Source organism: Halichoerus grypus, chromosome 5, assembly GCF_964656455.1.
Source record: "Halichoerus grypus chromosome 5, mHalGry1.hap1.1, whole genome shotgun sequence".
Classification (NCBI taxonomy): domain Eukaryota; kingdom Metazoa; phylum Chordata; class Mammalia; order Carnivora; family Phocidae; genus Halichoerus; species Halichoerus grypus.
In genome coordinates, this window is record NC_135716.1 from 166,692,589 (window position 1) to 166,712,224 (window position 19,636).

Sequence of the window (19,636 nt, forward strand, 5' to 3'; positions counted from 1 at the left end):
GACAGGATTTCCTTTTTAAGGCTCCATAGCATTCTGTTGTACATATATTCCATATCTTGTTGATCCATTCATCTGCTGATGAACACTTGGGTTGCTTCCACTTCTTTGCTATTGTGACTAATGTTGCTACGAACATGGGTGTGCAAATATCCCTTTTCAATTCTTTTGGATATATACTCAGAAGTGGGATTGCTGGATCATACCGTAATCCTTTTTTATCCCACCAACTACAGATTGCTTTTGGGGGTTCAACTGTCATGTGTATAATAAGATATTGTCTTAAATACAACAGAGAAGTGAACAGAAACAAAACCCAGACCATTGTGCTTCAGATATATTGATCAGGAGAGTTTAAATTGATAACTGTTAACAAAATACTGATCATACATTCATTATGGTTTTTTTTTAAATGGAGATATATAATTTACAGATCTTATTTTTAGATACTTTCAGTGTAATTAGGCTTGTGTTTTGATTTACATTTGGATGTGTTTAGAAAGACCTGACTATAGGGGCACCTGGCTGGCTCAGCTGGAAGAGCATGCAACTCTTGATCTCAGGGTCATGAGTTTGAACCCCACACTGGGTGTAGAGATTACTTAAAAATAAATAAATAAACTTAAAAAAAGACCTGGCTATAATATTTTTAGACTATTTTATTGTTTTTTTAAAAAAGATTTTATCTATTTACTTGAGAGAGCAAGAAAGAGAGAGAGAGAGCACGAGAAGGGGGTGGGGCAGAGGGAGAAGCAGTCTCCCTGCCAAGGGGGGAGCCCCATGTGTGGCTTGATCCTGGGACTCTGGGATCAGGACCTGAGCCAAGGGCAGATGCTTAACCGACTGAGCCACCCAGGTGCCCCATTTTTAGACTATTTTAATAGCCTTTCTTTTGTAGTAAATTTTGAATGAAATATTTGAAATATTTCAAATCTACAGAAAATAATATAACAAATATCTACTTAAACCCAACTCAAATAAAACCATATTTTTTGGCAAATTTCTTTAGATCTGTCCCCAAGAGTAGTGCAGTAGGTCAGGAAAAAAAAAAAAAACCAATAAACATTTCCACTTCTACTGACTGTGACAGCAAGTAAAGATTCATGAAATCAGAGAAAAGAAACTAGCCAGTAAAATGAATTCATACGTGGCTACATAAGCTCTTCCTGTAGTTTGAGAGAAATCATGGGCTCTGAAGTCACACAGACCTGGGTTCAAGTCTTGGGTTTGCTTCTTGCCAGTTGTGTGGTCTTGAGCAAGCTCCCTAACCTATCTTTTTTTTTTTTTTTTTAAGATTTTGTTTATTTATTTGAGAGAGAGAGTGCACATAAGCAGTGGTGGGGGAGGGGCAGAGGGAGAGGGAGAAGCAGGCTTCCTGCTGAGCAGGGAGCCTGACAGGGGCATGATTCCAGGACCCTGAGATCATGACCCGAGCCAAAGGCAGATACCCAAACGACTGAGCCACCCCAGGCGCCTCTCCTTAACCTATCTTTGCCTCAGTTTTCTCATCTGTAAGATGGAGATAATCATAACACTTCCCAAGTTTGTTGGGATGATTGAAAGAGAAATATGAACACATATATTTACTATGTACAGTAAGTGACACAGAGCAAAGCTTGAATAAATATTAGTAACTACTTATTTTATTTATTGAGCACCTAATATATGCCAATCACTCTTCTAGTACTGAAACTTCAGCAGTGAACAAGAGAGATAAAGACCACTATAGGGGTGCCTGGGTGGCTCAGTCGGTTGAGCACCTGCCTTCGGCTCGGATCATGATTCCAGGGTCCTGGGATCGAGCCCCGCATCAGCTCCCTGCTCAGCGGGAAGCCTGCTTCTCCCTCTGCCTCTGCCTGCCACTACCCCTGCTTGTGCTCTCAGTCTCTCTCTCTGTCAAATAAATAAATAAAATCTTAAAAAAAAAAGACCCCTGTGGAGCTTACTTGCTAGTGATAAACAATAAACAAACAAGGTAATTTCAGATAGTGCTAGCAACCCTGAGGAAAAGGTATGGGAAGGGGATGCAGGAGCTACTTTAGACAGCAGACAGGAGGCCAGGGGAGGCCTGTGGGAAGCCTTCAGGGGTGAATTTAACTGAGAGTAGCAGAATCAGTCATTGGAAGGTTTGGGGAAGAATGTTGGAGAGAGCAGGAACAGTATGTGCTTAGGCTCTGAGGTAAGAAAGCTTGTGCAGGAAGAAAGGACAGGATGGCTGGAACTGTATGTGAAGGGAAGGGAGGCTGGGCATGACATCTGAGAGTTAGGGAGAATGGGTCAAGAAGGGCCTTGTGGACCATAGATTAGAGCTTAGATTTTATTTATTTATTTATTTTCAGATTTTACTCTTAAGGGACTGTGGAGACATTGGAGGGTTTTTATTGTTAGTAGTTACAACACACTTTGCCCTCGGGAGGAATTTGTGTGCTTTTCTGTGGCCCTGTTCTAGAATTATGTACATGTATATGCTTTAGGAATAACGGTTCTGGGAAATAGCACATTGGTTACTCATGGGCTCCCCCTGGTGGAATTGTGGCTCAGCTTGCATGGTTTCAGAGGAGCAAAAGCAAAGTAAATGGGCAATTTATCTTTTCAGTCAACAAACATTAATTGGGCACCTACAATGTGCTAGGCTCTGTTCCGGTGCTAAAATACATCTGTGAAAAAAAACACAGACACCTGTGCCCTCCTGGAGCTTACAGTTTGGTGTGTATATGTGAGAGAAAGACATTTAACCAACTTTACCAGCAAATTGTTGGATGGGATAAATGTTATTTGAGAAAAAATAAGTGAAGAATTGGGCTAGGAAGTGCAGAGAGGGTGGTGGTGCTTCAGTTTTAAATACAGCAGCAGGGAACTTCTCATTAAGAGGGTAACATTTGAACAAAGATGTAAAGGAGGTGACAGGGTGAATGATCAGTTATCTGGGGGAAGAGCATTCCAGGCAGAGAGATCAGCAAGCACGAAGGGCCTGAGTTTATGTGCAGGTTTGAGGAATAGCAGGGAGGCCAATATATCTTGAGGTGGGGGGATAATGGAGAGTAGGAGGTGAGGTTAGTTGTACTTGGGTGGGGGGAGGGAGGTGTCACATGTTGAGGGGCTTCTAGACCAGTTTAAGGATTTTTTGTTTTCACTTGAAAATAGTAGTCCAGGGCCGTCTGGGTGGCTCAGTCAGTTAAGCATCTGCCTTCAGCTCTGGTCATGATCTCAGGGTCCTGGGATGGAAGCCCCACGCTGGGCTCCCTGCTGGGGGTTGGGGGGAGTCTGCTTCTCCTTCTCCCTCTGCCCTCTGCTCGTGCTCTCACTCTTGCTCTATCTCAAATAAATAAATAAAATCTTAAAAAATTAAAAAGAAAATAGGAGTCCATTGGAGAAGGGACATGATCTGGTTAAGGTTTTAACAGAAGCTTGCTGCTGTAATAGATCATGGAAAAGTAAGGGTATAAAAAAGAGCAGTCACACATAGTCTGTGGCTTTTACCAAGAGGAGCAGTGAATGGTCAGATTCTGAACAAATTTTGATGGGCAGATTCTGCAGAACTCACTGATGAATTCGACCTGGGGGTGTGAGAGGAGTCAAGGATCTTAGTAAATGACATTACTTAATAAATTGTCATAGGAAGAGGCGATCAAAGAATATACAGCCAGGGCGCCTGGGTGGCTCAGTTGGTTAAGCGACTGCCTTCGGCTCAGGTCATGATCCTGGAGTCCCAGGATCGAGTCCCATGTCGGGCTCCCCGCTCGGTGGGGAGTCTGCTTCTCCCTCTGACCCTTTCCCCTCTCATGCTCTCTCTCACTCTCTCTCTCTCCAATAAATAAATAAAATCTTAAAAAAAAAAAAAGAATATACAGCCAAAAATGTAGGAAGAAAGTATTTTAGGGTTGCCTGGGTGTCTCAGTTAGTTGAGCATCCAACTCTTGATCTCAGCTCAGGTCCTGATCTCACAGTGGAGAGTTCAATCCCCACACTGGGCTCTGCGCTGGGCGTGGAGCCTACTTAAAAAAACAGAAAAAAAGAAAAAAGTATTTTAGAGGTGTATCAAGCAGTTTAAAAATAGTGTGTAAATTTTCTGGATTTTGTGGTATTTGTTAAGTTTTTAAAATTTGTAATTTGTGATTTCTTTTTTCACTCCAAAGATTCATTTTCATACCTCATATTGTATTTGTAATTTTGGATTTTTTTTAAACAGGGCCCTCAAATTGAATAAATCTCAAGCCCCCACAATACCTGAATTCAATCCGGCTCCTTGCCCATATTTGGGTAGTAATTTAAAGTTAGTGAAGCATTAATAAATATTGTTTCTGACAAAATTATCACATAAAATAATGTGCATGAAATAGAAGTCATTGTAAGATTACTACAATATTAGAAATAAACTAATATTGGGGATTAAAACACCACCCTTGGTTCTCCTCCCCACCAGTGTCTTCCAAAACTTCTCACCCATTCTTCCTCCCACAGTTTTTCTTTTCTTTTCTTTTTTTAAGATTTTATTTATTTGACAGAGAGAGCACAAGCAGAGGGAGAGGGAGAAACAGGCTCCCTGCTAAGCAAGCAGCCCGATGTGGGACTCGATTCTAGGACTCCGGGATCATGATCCAGGCCAAAGGCAGCCGCTTAACTGACCGAGCCACCCAGGCGTCCCTCTCCCACGGTTTTTCTAAATCTATCACATACATCCGGCATTTCTTCTCACGATCGCTTTGAGGAGGCAGGCATTACACGAATTTTAAAAGACCTTCTAAAAATATGAATGCTGAAATATTCTTTATCCGGTTGCTTGTGCCTCAGCCGCACCACCGCCCGCTCACAGCAAGAACCAGCCTCTCCGCACGCTTAGTCCAGGTTCCCAGCCGGGCGTAACCAGGGGCGGGGCGTAACTAGGGGCGGGGCTCCCGGTAGAGCGGAGTGGGCGGGGTCTAGGCCCTTCCTCGCCCCGCCCCGTGAGGCCTGACATGCGCCCAGAGGCTTCTGGTGGAACGAGGTGTGGATTGTGAGGTGACCCTAGCTGCTGACTTCCGGTTCCTAGGGATGCTCATCCGGGTCACGCTAACGCCGCGGTTTCCTCCATCCGCTTGGTTCTGCTGTGAGTCTGGACCAGTACCCATGTCCTGCTTTGGGGCCTCTGCAGCCTTAGGGTGAGTACCCGCCGCGACAGGGTCTGAATGCGGCAGGTTGATTGCAGCCTGTAAGGGGACGAGTCAAAAGTTCTGTCCCGGTCCCTGTGGGTGGGGGTTCTATTTGCCTGTCCCTTGTCCCTGTAATGCTTCCCTCACTTTAGCCCTTTCCCTCCCCGGCCTCGCCTCTTTTCACCTCCCCTTAGCCTTGCCTGTCGCCGCGCACTTCTCGCCTGGCTGTTTTCCTCGTCTTCGTCCGCCGGTTACAAGCCCCGTTTTCTTGCCTTTTGCCTCAGCGCTTCCCTCACCCCTGCCTCTCGCTTTTCCCCTCCTCTCACGTTAGCACCTCCCTGGTATCTCGCCGTTCTTTCCCTCACAGGACTGCCCACCTCCTCATTGTGCTTCCCCTCCTCCACTGCGAAACTGAGCCTTTCTGGGGTCCTAGGTCCCGTCCCCCAACTTCCATCACCTTCGACCCCTGTCCCTTCCTGGGACTAATAGGTGGCATTTGTGCTTCGCCTGGGGTTCTCCCGCCTTTTCTTAGCTAGAGGAGGGCTTAGCCAAAGCCCCAATCTGGGCCGATTTATCCGTCTTGGGGGAAGTTTTGCCTTGAGGCGTTGTGTTAGACTCAACTTTGGTAGCTTCTGTAGTTAGGGAACAACAAAGGCGTTCCCAGTTCTTTGCTGGAACACAGTGTGGGGGGCTCTCTCTGGAGAGGGCTAACAGGTGGCAGGCACACGGAACTGCTGGAGATTGGGCTTGTGTGGTCTTGTTAACTGACAGGCCCTGAGAACGTCCTGTCATTTTTGTGTTCTCTGTCCCATGAGAATGGATGAGAGCAAAAATGCAGATATTCTTGGGACGATCACCTTTGTTTTCTGCATAGGCTTTACTTCCAGGACAGTTGCTATGACAGAGGACAGTTTCTTGGGAGATTTTTAGCCCCAGATTTATAAGCTTATTGCCAAAAATTTTAGTGTTACTGAAATGTTTTCTGCTAAGGAGTGCACTATAGGAATTTCAAAGTACAATTTCTTTACTTGAACTCAGTGTGCATATGTATCTTTATCCTTACCTCTTACAAATTGTTTCTTCATTTTTACGGTATTGACAAGTTTTCTATTTTTCTTCCCGTTTCTTCATAAGCCAGCCATTACACTACATTATTACTTCAACTATTATTCTTTTATTTTTTCTTTACTATTTTCACCTTAGTCTTTTTTTTTTTTTAAAGATTTATTTATTTATTTATTTGAGAGAGAGAGGGAACAGGAGCAGGAGGGGCAGAGGGAGAGGGGGAGAGAGAATCTCAAGCAGACTCCCTGCTGAGATTGGAGCCTGATGCCACTGGATCTCACGACCCTGAGATTACCACCTGAGCCTAAACCAAGAGTCCCAACACTTAGCTGACTGTGCCACCCAGGTGCCCCTCCACCTTAGTCTTAACATCACCTTTTTCTCACTTGAGACTTGGGTTTCTCTTAAATTTCTTAAATTTCTCTAATGGCTTTTAGTCACCTCTAAGATGAAGAGATTGGATTTAATAGTGGTTAGTGTCCCGTTTCTCAAATTTTGTGATCTGAGGTATATTTTGAGACACAGGGTTGGATAATTTTTATTTTTATTTTTGTGATGTTTATGGTGGTGTCTAGCATTTGATTGCAAATGTTTTTGTGTGAGCAGCTTCTGAGATACAAATTGTGCTCTGAAATTTAGTGCTTAAGTGAACAGACTAAATACAGCTTTGTGTCTGCTTCACTTTTGACTGGTGAGTTACAGAAAAGTTTCTCTTCATATGATACAGATACATACACAAGCATAGCATAGACCTTGGCTCATTCCAGAACTGGGCTGCTCCCTTCAGCTATTTTTAGCAAAGGACTTTGGAGCTTGGCCATATTAGTCCTAGATGCCACAGAGAAGGACCCTTCTGGTTGGTGTTCAGGCCGTATCTAACTGCTGAGGGAAGACCCTTTGAAAGCTCCTTACCCATACCTCTTCCCCAGCACCTATACTGGAAACTCTAGCTTCTGTTCAACCTGGCCTCATCATTTCTGCATCCTTGAAAACTAACTCCATAGATAGACTTATATTTGGATTGATTCAAGGCCCCCTTTCAACCTTTTTCATTTCTGAACTTTTTATTTCTTGAGCATGTCTAAGTCTAAACCGAGATGGATTTCTACAGTTTACAGCTGGAGGGAACCATTGAGCTCAAACTTACCCCTTCATTTTACAAATAAGGAAATCAAGACTTAAAGAATTGGTGATTTTTCCAAGGTCAGTTTTTACAAATAAAGAAGTTTTGTGCATGCACTCAGAAGTGGGTTTTAGTTCCCTCAAAGTTGTAGGTCAGAGGGCACAATATAGCATTTAATGGTTCATTTTAATACATTTGTGTCACAGGAATGAGTTTTAGGGTAAGATATTTATGACAGATTTTTAAATTCAAGGCTAAAGTCATTTTGCCTTCAAAATGGACTCTAGAAAGAAATTGTGTTGTGCAGAAGTAGAAGTTGAAAAGTCTTAGGGAGTCTCTCTCTCTGTCTTTTCTTCTAAAATCACTTTAGCTTATTATGATATAAATGCTACGTAAAAGCCCTTACATGAAATGAACGTCCTATGGTCTGGGAGCAATTGTGTTCATGCTCCTGGTCTTCCTACCCAACCTGATAGATTTGCTAATTACTGAAAAGCCTGCATGTCTTACCTAGCTTCCAAACAAACAAAAATATCACTAGAGACAGCTTAGTGGATATTTGTAATGCTCGGGAGAGGAATCGCTGTAGGTTTTCTATAGAAATTTCTCCTTTAGTTTGGCAGTCTTAGCTTGTAACCCTGAGGGCTCAATTTAAAATAAATTTCTGCATATTAGTTTATGCCTGCCAGTTTTCTGTTTTTATTTGGCTTAATTATTTTTGAATGTTATTTTCTTGTCATTTTACTTGCTACTGTGCTTTGTTTTACATGGTTTAATTTTTATTCTTGAACCCTGGAATATATTTTAAGGAAAATGCAGCTTTAAAAATTCAAGAAACAAAGTACACCAATGTCCTTACCATTTGTACCTTGCGGTGTGATGGTTTCTGTGATCTGCCTAAGCCACTTCATAACTTCATTCTTTTTGTTTTGCTTTCAGATAAAAGGCTGATAGAACTTCTTTGTAGTTGTCTAAAAGACTTTTGTGGGGCGCCTGGGTGGCTCAGTTGGTTAAGCGACTGCCTTCGGCTCAAGTCATGATCCTGGAGTCCCAGGATTGAGTCCCGCATCAGGGAGCCTGCTTCTCCCTCTGACCCTCCCCGCTCTCATGTGCTCTCTCTCTATTTCATTCTCTCTCTCAAATAAATAAATACAATCTTTAAAAAAAAATAAAATAAAAAAATAAAAGACTTTTGTGTTCTGCATATAACAGCAGGATATTTTAACTTATGTGTGTTTTAAATGGAGGAAGAATAGTTCAAAATAGTTAACGTAGACTAGTTTAACATAGAAATAGTTCAAAATGTATTTAAGAATATTAGGATCAGTTTATTCTCTCATACATTCATTTATATCAAGGGGTTAATTATTTGGAATAAAGTTGAAAATAGGTGGACTTTCTATCTGCTCATTAACTTAAAAATGCAGGTGCATGTTCTTATACAGAATATATGGCTTAAGCTGTGAATATGTTTTATTGACAGAGAACATATAATGGAGCAGCAACTACATCATCATCTCAATATTTTTATTTGGTCCCATCAACCTAAGTCTTAGGGTATCTAATTACTAAATGTAAAAATAATGAGAGTATTTTCTTTGTTATTTATAGTATATTTTAAAAAGTTATTAGAAATATGGGCTTCATAAAATTTATCTTTACTGTTTTCTCCTTTTAAATATGTAGTAGTACTTTACCTTTTTTTTTTTTTTAAAGTAATCTCTCCACCCAACATGGGGTTGGAACTCACGACCCTGAGATCAAGAGTCGCATACTCTACCGACTGAGCCAGCCAGGAACCCCTGTATTAGTATTTTATTTATTATTAATTAATTTATTTATTTTAAAGATTTTGTTTATTTGACAGGGAGAGACACAGCGAGCGAGAGAACATAAGCAGGGGGAGTGGGAGAGGGAGAAGCAGGCTTCCCGCGGAGCAGGGAGCCCGATGCGGGGCTCCATCCCAGGACCCTGGGATCATGACCTGAGCCGAAGGCAGCCACTTAACGACTGAGCCACCCAGGCGCCACTGTATTAGTATTTTAAATCAAAAAAGAAAATGTATAAATAGTGCTGACCTTTCCACATCCATTGAAATCATAAAACTCATGATTAAAAACTCTTAACAGAGTAGGAATAGAAGGAACATATCTTAACATAATAGAGGCCATATATGACAGACCCATCACAAACGTAGTCAGTAGTGAAATACTGAAAGCTTTTTTTTTGAAATCAGGAACAAGACAAGGATGCCCACTCTCACCATACTTATTCATCATAGTATTGGAAGTCCTGGCTGTAGCAATTAGGCAGAAAAAGAAAAAGTATCCAAATTGGTAAGGAAAGTTAAACTGTTACTATTTGCAGGTGACCTGATTCTACATGTAGAAAACCTAAAGTCTCCACAAAAAACTGTTAGAATTAATGAATTCAGTAAATTTGCAAGACAAAATACCAATATACAAAAATCTGTTGCATTTCTACACAATAATGAACTATTAGAAAGAGAAATTAAGAAAACAATCCCATGTACAATGGCATCAAAAAGAATAAAATGTCTAGGAATAAATCTAATCAAGAGGTGAAAGACCTGTACACAGAAAACTATAAGACATTGATTTAAAAATTGAAGATGACACAAATGAACAGAAAGATAGTCCATGCTCATATATTGGAAGAACTAATATTATTACAATGTCCCTACTACCCAAAGCAGTCTACAGATCAGTGCAATTCCTTTCAAAATTCCAATGGCATTTTTCACAGAACTGAAACAAATAACTCTAACACTTGTGTAGAAAAATTTAAAAAGAAAGAAAAATTTAAAAAATAGTGCTGACTTACTGTAAGTTAACAGATCCTCCCCCAAGGCAGTCAGTGCTTAATGTCTTAAAGATCTTACTACAGATTGTGTTGGATGCACTTTAACTTATTAGCTTGGTTAATATTTGTACTAGGTAGATTTGCTTTTATTTGCCTTAGAAAATAATAAGCTATAATCTTTGTAATACATTTCTTTTAGCAAATTTATTTTAGGTGCCTACTATGTTCAGTTTTAATAATACATATATAGGTTGTTCATGTAAACCAGGTAACATTATATAAGGCTGACATTTACATTTAAATTCTGAATTTGGCTTTCTTTGTACATACTTGAATTAAACTATAAAATTTAATATAACCTACATCACCAGGGGCTAGCAAAAAAAAAAAAAAAAAAAGCAGCAGCAGCAGACAACATAATTAGAATTAAAATAAGCCTAATCCTAAGAAAGTGACAATGGTATATGATTTTTTTAAGCTAGATTTTATGATTTTCTGTTTTCAAAACACCTTGATTCTTCATCATTAAATGAGTTTAAGGTTCTTGTGTTAATTTCCATCACAGTTTAATATAAAATCATGTTCTTTATAGGTACAATTAAATAAATTTCATTTGGGAAACTTCACAACTGAACTGTAAAAAGGTAATGGTAAGCAGTAAACATAAAAGCAGCATAGCTCTTAGTATGTGCCAGGAACTGTTCCAAGTGGTTTACATATATTAACTCTTTAATCTTTACAACCCTGTGAAGTAAGCACTGTTCTTATCTGCATTTTACAAAGGAGGAAGCCAAGGCAGAGAAGTTACATAACTTGCCCAAAGTAACAAAGCTAGTTAGCCAGAGAGCTGGATTTGAATTTAGTCTTTCTTGCTTCAGAGTTCATGACCTTTTTGTACAGAGTTCTACTAGTTTAGTGATTTCTTCCTTTATAGGTTAAGGTTAAAAAATCCAATTTGTCTGAAACAAAAGAATACTACTTTTGGCTGGGAACCTTAGAGAGGGGTTTTACATGGTCTTTTTACCAATGCTGGCTTAAGGCGAATTGCAAACCCTATACTACCTATGTTTCTTAGATGGCAAAAATTATGTATTAATAAAGGAAAACAGGACCGGATCTTTCCCTCTTAAAAAAATTATCTTGTGGAAGTTGGTTACTTTTGAGTTTTTGGAGAAAAGGCAGTATTATTTAATAAAATGCATTTTATATTACTAACATGTTTTACCTCTAGATCTTAATATTTTTCCTTTCTTTGATCTGCAAAGTATTAAGCAAATTTATGTAATAGTCTCAAACTCTGAAATCTTAATGTCCTCAATATTAATTTAACAACTTTGAAATATGAAACAAAGTTAAAACTGAAATTTGTGACTTACCTGTATCTCATTTTCAAATTTGGAAATTTGTGCAAAATTAAGTGTTTTTAGTTTTACTTAGAAAAGAAGAGAACTTTCACAAATCAATTCCTTTGCAAATAATAATTTAGAATATTATTAATCATATTAATATTATTCTTTTGTTCTTTTATTATTCCCAAATATAAAAATTCTTGTTGCATCTCTAAGGGAAGGAGATGATTTTATATCAGTTGAGGTGGTAGTTTAATGTAAGGGTCTGGGACTGAGATATGAGAAGAGGTTTTTCTGTATATTTTAAAAACAGTTGAGAAGGGTCCTGGGTGGCTCAGTCGTTAAGCGTCTGCCTTTGGCTCAGGTCATGATCTTGGGGTCATCGGGCTCCCTGCTCAGCGGGAGCCTGCTTCTCCCTCTCCCTCTGCCTGCCGTTCTGCCTACTTGTGCTGTCTCTCTCCCTGTCAAATAAATAAAATCTTTAAAGAAATAAAAATAAATAAAAACAATTGAAAATCATGGGATCTGGTTAACAAAAAACACTACAGTTATTTCTAGTAAGAAGTGACACTTGTTTAGGGATACTACTTAGCTTATTTCTTATATATTAACTCCGTTTATTAATTCAGACATTAATTAAGTACACCATTTTTCATAGTAGCTTTTGTCTTGATTTTTTTTTCTTTTTGGTGGGAAAAATATTGTTATGGAGCTGAAAAGTCTAAGCTTTGCTATGATGATTTACTTATTGGTATTTAGAATGTTTTTTACTTTCGTTTAAATGTTTAATTTTTGTTTGAAAAGCAACTCTTTTTTATATGTGGGTTTGATAATCAGTTTATCTTCTAAAATTCAATAGTTTTTTTTTCACCTGAAATTTAATAATGTAGCAATTACTGAATTTAGGAAAATTGTTTATTGCTATCAGCACTGTTACTATGGGAATAAATTAGAATGATTAGCTCTTAGGTGGAATTGAACTTTATTCTTTAGTTTCCATAGTAGTTGAAAAAGATTTAGGTCAGATACACCTGTTGTTCCTCCTTTTTTCAAAATAAGAGGGAATTTTAATTTAGCACAATGATGTTAATTTTTTCCCCACTAGGTTCACTCTCTTTTTATTGACAGCATAATCCAAAATAATGTCTATATGATTTGGTTTTTAGAAAATTTAGGAATTTAGAGAACATTTTAGGATAAAAAAATAGTATATACATGTTTTATTTAAAAAAAACATGCTCTAGAAATCAGTGTGTTATTAATCCACTGAATTTTTCAAATCCTCATTTCCTTTTTACCAAATCTTTGCTGTAGGTTCCGAATCAGTGATTAGATAACACTGATGAATAAGAGTTCTTGAGAGGGAGAATGAGAGATTTTGCAAAGAGAAGCCATCTCTAATGTTGGCGTGGCATTTAATAGCTAGATGAACTGAAAATCTTTGCTTTATCTTATTTCTGTGTATCTCCTGTTAGTATATATTTATTTAGTGTCTGTACCTCACATTCTGTGAAATTGTTGTTTATTTGGAATAACTCTGTTAAACTGTTCATTCTTATGCAGATAGTTTCCTTTTCCTTTTTTGTTCTTTTTCAGAAGATTGCCTTTAAAAAACTGTAACTTAGAGAACCACCAAAACTCTGAATGTTATTTCCTGTGTAGTTTGAAGTGGTTTATTTTCCTCCTTTTCTCTGGCCAGTTTTTTATATTCTGATAAAGTGGCTTTCAAATTTTTTTGATCATGACCCACTATAAGATGCAGTTTTTCATTGTTACCCAGTACTTACACACATATGTACATTATCCAGTACTTTTACATATTAATGTTTAAAATTGAAACAGGAGTTTTGTGAAACAGTATTATCTTTACTACTGGTGATGAATTGTAATATTTTTTATTCTATTTTGTTTTATTGTATTTCATTCAAAACTGTTGGTCTCCACTAAGTTTAATAAGATATTAATGAGTTTTACCTGCAATTTGGAAAATTCTAATGACTGCTAGTTTTTTTCCAATATTGTCTTTTTGGAATTGAAAATGTTTGGGTTTGTTAGTTTTTTTTTTTTTCTCTGAAATGTATCTTGATTCTGTTAAGCTTTTAATCTAAATAACTATGCAGAACAATTGAGAGAGGGAGACCCTATTACCCTGGTTGTCATGGCTGTCATCTTTGTTCTTTACTGCATCTAGGCACATTATTTTTAAGTAATACAGTATCAGGAGGTTGAGAATGCCCAGTCACATGCTGAGCTTCTGTCATTAGAATCCTTTGCTAGGTTCCAAATAATAGTCAAAGTTTAAGTCGATGAAGTTGCTTTTCACAAACTTTGCTTCTGTTCTTGGCAACTAGTCAAAAGTTTACAAAACTGCTTTATTCTGCTTTCTTCTGGCCCCAATCCAGTCTTTGTAAACCAAAAAAGAGAACTGAGGAGTGAAGCAGTTTGCTTCTGTGTAGATGATCAGGTGAAAGTAACATGGCTGAAGAGTGGACCGCATGTTATGTAATGTATGTATTTGTCCCAACTCCTTTCCTGTAATCACAAAGGGGAAAAGATAGTAGAGATATCAACAGTTCCTAGCATATTGTAGCCATTAAAGTGAGGCAGGGTCAGCAGCATACTCTACTTTTTATCACCATCACCTCCTAACACTTAATGAGCACTTACTATGTTAAAGGCACTATTTAAAGCACTTCACTTGGGGCGCCTGGGTGGTGCAGCCGGTTAAGCATCCAACTCTTGGTTTCAGCTCAGGTTATGATCTCAGGGTCATGAGATGGAGCCCTGCGTGGGACTCCACGCTCAGCGAGGAGTCTGCTAGAGATTCTCTCTCCCTCTCCCTCTGCCCCTTCCCCTTGTGCTCATGCAGTTTTTCTCTCTCTCTCTCAAAATAAATAAGTCTTAAAAAAATAATAAAGCACTTCACTTTATTCACTCATTCATTTGGGAGGCCTGGGAGAATGAGAATGAGAGGATAAAGAAGAAAATTTGCCTCAGTATTATTATCTGGCTTGTGAATTCTGGCTATTTGTGAGTATAGCATGGCATAGCATGCATTTTTAGCTCAGTGAGCTTTCTAAAGTCATCAGTACTGCCTGTGATGTTCCATATTGAATGGCACATAGCTGTGGTTTGAGACCTCAGGCTTTGAAGCTAGGCTGCCTGGGTTTGAATTCCAGGTTGGTGACTTACTAGGTAAATAACCCTGGGCAAGTCACTCTCTTGTACTTTAGTTTTCTCGTCTGTAAAATGGTAATATAATGGTAAAATAATAAATAGTACCTATCATAGACTTGAGAGGATTAAATGAGTTATACATGTAAAGTACTTAGAATAGTGTCTGACCCATAAAAAACATTCCATAAATGTTAGCCATTATTAACTCACAACTCACAGTTGGATTTCTTGAAAGTGTTTGTGACCATGATGAGTTCTGCATATCTGCTAAGTAACAGGATGTGATTGACATTCAATGTTTTCTTGTCCAGGAACTTGAAAACACCTTTCCTTGCAAAGGACTTACAGGGAAAGTTTTCGTGTGGGGTATTTGGAATCAAAGCCAAATGAGAAAGGCAAAGCTACCAGTCCAACTTATTTAATCTCTCATAGGAATCTCTTGTTATTTGGACCTTATCCTTAATAATTTTAATATTTTCCCTTTGAAAAACTAAGGACAACTAGTTGCTGAATTGACTTTCACTCAAGACCAGATTTTTTTCCTGAATTTATCTTATGTGTAAGATATTTATTTATTTTATTTTTCTGTAACAAATAGCTATATCATGTTTACTATGGTGCCAGGCACTATCCTGAGAGCTTCACAAATATTAACTCATTTAAATCTTATGACAAAGACACTTATTATTATTCCCATTTTACAGGTGAAGTAGCTGAGGCACAGGAACGTTAAATAACTAAACTCCCACACCATTCATCAGTGTAGAGTAGGGATTTGAACCTAAGTAGTCTGGCTCCAGAGTTAATGCTTCAAGCTTGCCAAACCTGCCTCTTACAGAGGTGAATTATGTTGAAAAGAGTAAAATAAAATAACAAGTGTTTAAACTTCACTATTATTATGAAACTAATACAACACTGTACGTTAACTACATTGGAATTAAAATTTTTAAAATATGGGGAAAAATTCACTGTTCCTCAATCTGTGCTGAAATGACAGCACTGAATTTTTTGGCTGGTGGATTCTCAAAGGAGTAAATAAGTTTGGAGAAATAAAATATTAATAAAAGAACTGAACGTAGATTTTATAGTTCTGACAGCTAAAGACATACATTTCAGAAGACTTAGTTCTGTTAGTATAGTGTAAGATAAATTTTATCTGAATAATGGAGAGCTAACTGATGTATAAATGTGATATATATATAGATAGATAGATTTATAGAATGTGATAAAGAGTTTTGACTTTTGAAGGCGGAGGAAGTTTTTCTATATAACTGGAAACAGCACATTTATAGGATATTCATGTTGGAATAAACCATGAATCAGGCTATAGCACTTATAGAAAAAATTGTGATTCTCTTAGAAATGTTAACGTCACAGATTAAAGGAAGATAAAGATAAAATTTTGGAGGCTTTGAGTTCCATGGAGTCTGGATCTTTACACGTTAAATTCTTGAGCTTGTGACTGACAAGTTACTAAAAACAAGGAGAGTTGGAAAGAATGTAGTAGAACTGTAGGATTATTATTAAGCTCACTTTGACAAATATAATTCAGATTAACTCATTCCTTCTCAATACTTTTTACTGTGGTTTTGGAATTTTTCTTGTAGAACAGATCTCCTTATTTTATTGGAAGCTTGTGGGGAAAAGTTTTTGTAATTTTTATTAAAGATTGTTTTATAGACTACTTCAAAGGATGATTTTCCAAGAAATAATATTAGAAATTTTAAGAACAATTCTTAGCGAATCTATTCCTGATAAAGTATTTTTCCTATTAAGAATTTGGTACAGCCTAAATGTATTTTTAAAAAATTCTTTCTCAGTAAGTTCTGATAGTATTCTGTTAAGTATAAAGTCACTAAAATATTCCTGCCACTGACGATACCATGATATGTTGGTCAGTCATACCTCCCAAATAAAGTAACCAGAAGAATTCACCAACTTTACCACAGTCAGTTGGCTAGGCTGTTTATTTATGGAAGGAGTTCATCAGCATGGTGATGGCTTTTGTCTATCCACAGACAGTTCTGCAGGGAAGGTGTAATTGGTTACAAATTTTTTTTTTTTTTTTGCCACGGAAATGTGATTTGTGCTGATGCCTGAATTGTGAGAGCTAAAAGGCTTTCTTAGGGTCCCTTGAAAGACAGTCTTAAGGTAGGTCAGGTGAGTATAGGTCTGCTGGATATTTGTGTCTACTTCAGCAGGACATTGAATACAAAGGACTCTGAGTAACATGTTAGATATGTTAGATGTTTTTTGAAAGGTAATATACTGAGAAAAGTTATCATCAGTTGATGAGACTGGTGAATTTCTAAAAGATAAGAAACAGTAAGATTGGATCAGTAGAGACTAGGAGAAGAAATCACAGCTAAAAGTATATGTAGAAGTTTCAGAAATGTTATCAGATTCCAAGTAGACAATTACGAAGAAATGAAGGGTGCTTGGAGCATAAATCAGTTTCCTGGCCCTTGCTCTTGATTTTGAGCATCTGGTGTTTGTCCCTTGGATAAAGCCTGGAGAGGGGCGGCTGGGTGGCTCAGTCGGCCTTCGGCTTGGGTCATGATCCCAGGGTCCTGGGATCGAGCCCCGCGTTGGGCTCCCTGCTCGGCTGGGAGCCTGCTTCTCCCTCTCCCTCTGTCATCACCCCCCCCGCCCCTTGTGATCTCTGTCTGTGTAAATAAATAAATCTTAAAAAAAAAAATAAAGCCTGGAGAAATGCTTTCCAGACACATTGAACAGTCTGTTTGGGGAAGGCATGTATTTCCCTATGGTCTATTCTCCCCATGGTGTTTAGTGTATATTAATCAGATTATGTCATTCCTTTGCTTGAAGTACCCGTTGCCTTCCCAAACTCCGTATCATGTGTTACAAGGCTGTGTGTCATCTGGCCCTTGCCTGCTTCTCAGTCTTCATTTCCAACCACTCATTCACTTCCTAACAATGGCCTTTTTGCTATTTCTCAAACATGACAAGATGTTATCCTTTCAGTTTCTTTTTTTTTTTTCTTAATTTTATTTATTTGTCAGAGACAGTGAGAGAGAGAGCACAAGCAGGAGGACCTGTTGGGCAGAGGCAGGCAGGCTCCCTGCTGAGCTAGGAGCTAGGAGCCGGATGTGGGACCAATCCCAGGACTCTGGGAACATGACCTGGGAACATGACCAACTGAGCCACTCAGGCGTCCCTCCTTTCAGTTTCTTTATACTTGTTTCCTTCTGAAACCTTTTCTTTTGCATCTTCTTCTAACTCTCTCCTTTTCATTATTCAGATCTCTGCTGAAATGTTACTACCTCAGAGAAATGATCACCCTATCTGAAATAGCTCCCTTGTAGTCAGTCTCTATTTTTTATGTTCTTTTCCATTATTTCTTACTACTTTGTGTTCTTTTCCATTATTTCTTATTACTTTGTGAAATTATATTACCTTATATATTTGTTCATCTTCCTATTAGAATATAAGTTCCTTGAGTCTGGGAACTTTGTGTTTATCACTGAATTTCCAATATCTAAACTAAAGCCAGGCACATAGTAGACATTCAATAAGTATTTTATAAATGAATGAGTGAATGTTGAGATTAGAGAAAGAAGCATGAGGAGCCTGAAGTAACTATCAACTGCTATAACAAAAGCAGAGGAAGCAAAAAGCAAAGTGAGTAGGTAACTCCAGTGTTTCTCCCCAGGATAAAGCTTTGATAGCTACTCCAAAGTGAGAGTCTTAGCATAAGAGGCCAGATATATCCCTAATAATTTGTGATGTTCAGAAGAGACAGGGGTTCATATCCAGAAAGCAGGTTACCTGCAGACACGGCCTAACTGTATATTTCACCCCTCTGCATAATCACTGAAAGTGAACATATGTAACTAGAACCTACCTATAACAACAGATACACAAAGATTCCCATCCACTCTGAGGAAAAAAAGTTTAGTTAAAACTCCCATACAAAAATGAACTCTAGGGGCACCTGGGTGGCTGTCAGTGAGGCATCTGCCTTCGGCTCAGGTCATGATCCCAGGGTCCCGGGATCGAGCCCCGCGTTGGGCTCCCTGCTCAGTGGGGAGTCTGCTTCCCCCTCTCACTCTCCCTCTGTGCTCTCTCTCTCAAATGAATAAATAAAATTTTTTAAAAAAATGAACTCTAATAATCTAGATTTAATCATTTGAGGAAAATTAATGCTATGAAAGAGAGGAGTCAAATGTAACTGGCACTAAAGGAAATAGTGAATAGTATAAACTGAAGGAGATTTAAAAGATAAGCATTTTCTGTGATTTCAGAGGAAATAAATAATGAAATAAATGTAAATGTTGAAGTTTTAAAAAGAGAAAAATCAGGGGTGCCTGGGTAGCTCAGTCTTTAAGTGTCTGCCTTCAGCTCGGGTCGTGATCCCAGAGTCCTGGGATCAAGCCCTGCATCGGGCTCCCTGCTCCGTGGAAGGCCTGCTTCTCCCTCTCCCACTCCCCCTGCTTGTGTTCCCTCTCTCGCTGTGTCTCTGTCAAATTAAAATAAATAAATAAATAAATAAATAAATAAATAAATAAATAAAAATAAATAAAAAGAGAAAAATCAAATAGCAGATATAACAAAATAATAAGTATAAAAATTGAGGTAGGGGGTGCCCGGGGGGCTCAATCAGTTAAGCGTCCGACTCTTGATTTCGGCTCAGGTCATGGTCTCAGGGTCATGAGATAAGCTCAATGTGGGGCTCCATGCTGGGCGTGGAGCCTGTTTAAGATTCTCTCTCTCCTCAGCCCCCACCCCCTCCCCACTCAGGCACTCTCTCTCTCTCAAAAAAACCCCCAAGGGGCACCTGGGTGGCTCAGTTGGTTAAGCGACTGCCTTTGGCTCAGGTCATGATCCTGGAGTCCCTGGATCGAGTCCCACATCGGGCTCCCTGCTCGGCAGGGAGTCTGCTTCTCCCTCTGACCCTCCCCCCTCTCATGTGCTCTCTCTCTCATTCTCTCTCTCTCAAATAAATAAATAAA

The 19,636-nt window shown here is 38.6% G+C and overlaps 1 protein-coding gene across 4 annotated transcripts in view; it reads left to right on the forward strand.

Moving 5' to 3' along the window:
* The first annotated feature begins 4,978 nt into the window (after positions 1 to 4,978).
* The window catches only part of EYA3 (EYA transcriptional coactivator and phosphatase 3), a 110,818-nt gene continuing 96,160 nt past the window's right edge, over positions 4,979 to 19,636 (forward strand). For 2 of the 4 annotated variants that reach the window (XM_036070672.2, XM_036070675.2), the window contains exon 1: positions 4,979 to 5,135. The gene's annotated coding sequence lies outside the window, so the exon portion shown is untranslated. The remainder of the gene's footprint in view (positions 5,136 to 19,636) is intronic. The other 2 variants (XM_078073580.1, XM_078073581.1) reach the window with 1 other exon arrangement.